General features: G+C 36.8%; 1 long non-coding RNA gene across 1 annotated transcript in view; it reads left to right on the top strand.

The window, feature by feature from the left end:
* Positions 1–215: 215 nt before the first annotated feature.
* The window catches only part of LOC107182404, a 20,399-nt gene continuing 16,533 nt past the window's right edge, over positions 216–4,081 (top strand). The window contains exon 1 of the long non-coding RNA XR_001513121.1: positions 216–238. This is a non-coding gene — a long non-coding RNA (uncharacterized LOC107182404). The remainder of the gene's footprint in view (positions 239–4,081) is intronic.

Genomic DNA, 4,081 nt, shown 5'->3' with positions numbered 1-4,081 from the left:
ACAAACCTGATGGTAATGTGCCTCTGTGCTCAGGTCTTTCCTGATTAATATCAACCTCCTTGGCTTTTCTATAACTCCACTCTTAATTGGCAACTCAGTTAAAACAGTCTTCCAAGTGTTGCGATTAACATTTTCTAAAAAGTTTATCCCTGCCCCTTACACCATAGCTCTATAGGATTATTTTTTTTAATATATTTTATTGATTTTTTTTACAGAGAAGAAGGGAGAGGGATAGAGAGTCAGAAACATCGATGAGAGAGAAACACTGATCAGCTGCCTCCTGCACATCCCCCACTGGGGATGTGCCTGCAACCAAGGTACATGCCCTTGACTGGAATCAAACCTGGGACCCTTTAGTCCACAGGCCAATGCTCCATCCACTGAGCCAAACCAGTCAGGGCTCTATAGGACTATTTTAAAAAATGGTATTGATTCCTATCTCCTAAATATTTTGGAAATATCAGCTGAGTTTGAGAGTTATACTGGCATTTTTAGCTTAACATTATTATACAAATCAATCAATTATTGAATTCATATATTTATGCATGCATGCAACAAATATTTAAGTAGCTTCTATATGCCAGGCAACAGAGGGCAAAAAATAATGATGGAAAATATAGGTGTGGAAAGCATAGTAAGTTCATCTTTTCATAAATTTTATAACTTTGTAGTGGGAGTTAAATCTCTTTTAGGTCAATATTTTTTTCTGCAAAGATTATTATTCTTTTGTCAGATCTTAAAGCCTTTATGCCCTCTGCTTGACTAATAGGGTAGTAGGAATGGATCCCATAAGTTTTGCAATAATGAGATTGAATAGTAATGAATATCAAAAACTTCAGTTGACTAAAGCCTCATCTGCTATACTCCAAAATAAAATATAAAATTCTCTCTATCTTAACAACTTGAAACATGATAAAAACAAGGATGGGATATTGAAGGATACTATTGTATTTCTTATTTACAAAAAAAGCAATAGTTGTTCATAAATATTAATTTCTTGATTCTTGTGATAGACCCAAGAAACTGATGACAGTTTTTAAAATAATAACTTCCATGTGTATTAAAATTTAGAGTTTGCAAAATACTATCTGGTTCACTACTTCATTTAAATATCAAAACACCCAGTAAAGTTAATAGAGTGAATGCTATTATCTCCATTTTATAGATTAGGAAGGGAATCTAAGGTTAAGTGGCTTAAGCTTACATGATTAAAAATTAAGAGATTTCCTTAAATCCAGATTTCTACAGAACCTATGACCCTTATATATATCCCTGCTTCCTAAGTATATTTAATATATTCTTCAAACACAGAATCAAAATTCACCTCCCTATAAAGGAATCCTGCTTTCTTACTAGTCCATGTAATTAAGTTTTTATTTATTCTACCTAATTTGCAAATTTATACCTCCTTTCACAGTGCAAACAATTGAAAATTGGGTATTTTAAATAATAACCTATATTACAGACATTGTCATCTTTTTATAGTTCACTATATTAAGAAAATACAATGGATTCTTGCATATATTCCAGATTCAGTCTGCAAGCACCTAAGTATCTACTCTCTTAGAAACCGTGCTTAGAACTCTAAGAGTGTCACAGAAGAACAAGCCATGGTCCCTACCTTAAACTGCTGATGCCCTAATAGGGAGACAATTTATAAATACAAATGATGATACAAGGCAAAATACAGTAACATAATTATGGACAGGTCCTATGAAATAACAGTGTGGAGATATTAATTTTTTCTGAGACAGTCTTTAAAGAGTGCTTAATCATACAAAAAGTGACATATAGTCTATGCTAAATGGTCTTATAATAGGTAGAGATAAAAGTGAAAAATATATCCCAATCGCTTCTCGGCCTTTTGGCTAAGATCAAATGTAAAAATATATCCCAGATAAACAAAAGAGCTAAAACACAGCAAGGAAGACATAAATTAATAATAATGTCTGATTTAGGTGGAAGATCAAGTGCATGAGTAAATACTAAAACAAACAAACAAACAAACAAAAGGCTGCCTCTTCTAACACCAGGCAGAGGACTTTGGATAACATGTTAAAAATATCAGAGAGGTCTTGTCTTATCCTGTATAGATTAGGACCAGGGTGTGTACTTGGACAAGCAAATGGCAAATCCAGAGATGTGTCTCATGAAGAGTGCTTTGATAGCAATATCCTGTATAATAAAAGGCTAATATGCAAATCAACCGAATGGCAGAATGACCGGTCACTATGACACGCACTGACCACCAGGGGGCAGACTCTCAATGCAGGAGCTACCCCCTGGTGGTCAGTGAGCTCCCACAGGGGGAGCACCACTCCACAAGATGAGCTCACCGCTGGCAAGTAAAGTGATGGTGGCAGGAGCCTCTCCTGCCTCCACGGCAGTGCTAAGGACCCCTCGTGCCTAAGCTGGCAGGCAGACATCCCCAAGGGGTCCTGGACAGCAAGAGGGCACAGACCAGGCTGAGGGACCTACCCTCCCACCCCCATGCATGAATTTTGTGCACTGAGCCTCTAGTGAAAGATATAACAGGGAGGGATGGGTAAGAGAGACAAAAAATGAGATAAGAAATCTCATGCAAATGCTCAAGTAATTGCTTATGAAGAAGTAAGCTAGCTTTGTGCCTGAGAATGGAGTTGTCACAGACAAGAGAGGTACAGGTGCACCTCATTTTATTGTACTTTCTTTTATTGTGCTTCACAGATATTGTGTTTTTCATATATTAAAGGTTTGTGGCAACCATGCATCGAGCAAGTTTATTGGAGCCATTTTTCCAACAGCATTTCCTCACTTGGAGTTTCTGTCACGTTTTGGTAATACTCGCAATATTTCAAACTTTTTATTATCAGTATATATGTTTGGTGATCCTTGACCAGTGATCTTCGATGTTACTGTGGTAATTGATTTGGGGCACCATGAACCATACGCATATAAAACATGTTTAATTGATAAATGTTTTTTATGTTCTGACTGCTCCACTGACTGGCTGCTCCCCCATCTCTTAATTCTCTCCTTCTCCTTATGCCTCATTATTCCCTGAGACACACCAATATTAAAATTAGGTCAATTAATAACTGTACAATGCCTCTGAGTGTTCAAATGAACGGAAGAGTTGCACATCTTTCACTTTAAATCAAAAGCTAGAAATGATTAAGCTAAGTGAAAAAAGCATGTTAGGAGCTGAGATTAAACCAAAAGCTAAGCCTCTTGTACCAGTTAGCCAAATTGTGGATGCAAAGGTAAACTGCTTGAAGAAAATTAAAAGTGCAATCAATATACAGATGATGTATCATAGAATTATATGCTTGAAACCGATATAATTTTATTAACCAATTCACCCCTATTAATAATTTTTTTTTTAATTTTTAAGAAGTGCTACTCCAGTAAACACATGAATGATAAGAAAGTGGCAGAGCGTTAGTGCTGATTTGGAAAAAGTTTTAATAGTCTACTTAGAAGAACAAACCAGCCACGACATTCCCTTAAGCCAGTGTTTCTCAACCTTCTGGCCCTTTAAATACAGTTCCTCATGTTGTGACCCAACCATAAAATTATTTCCTTGCTACTTCATAACTGTAATGTTGCTACTGTTATGAATCGTAATGTAAATATCTGATATGCAGGATGGTCTTAGGCGACCCCTGTGAAAGGGTCGTTCGACCGCCAAAGGGGTCGCGACCCACAGGTTGAGAACCGCTGCCTTAAACCAATATCTAATTCAAGGCAAGGCCCTAACTCTCTTCAATTCTATGAAGGCTGAGAGAGGTGAGGAAGATGCCGAAGAAAAGTTGAAGCTAGCAGAATTTGTCAACTAAATTCAATATTACATGAACTTAGTTGATAAAGCAGTGACAGTGTCTGAGAAGATTGACTCCAATTTTGAAAGCAGTTTTACTGTAGGTAAAATGCTATCAAACAGCATCACATGCTACAGAGAAATTGTTCAGGAAAGGAAGAGTCAATCAATACAGCAAACTTTATTGTTGTCTTATTTTAAGAAATTGCCAAGACTGCTCCAGCAAAAAACCACCCTGACCAGTCAAAACCCATCAATATTGAGGCACAATCCTCCACCAGC

This window comes from Myotis davidii, unplaced genomic scaffold, assembly GCF_000327345.1.
Source record: "Myotis davidii unplaced genomic scaffold, ASM32734v1 scaffold655, whole genome shotgun sequence".
Taxonomy (NCBI): Eukaryota; Metazoa; Chordata; class Mammalia; order Chiroptera; family Vespertilionidae; genus Myotis; species Myotis davidii.
This window is presented reverse-complemented; position numbering and strand designations above follow the sequence as displayed.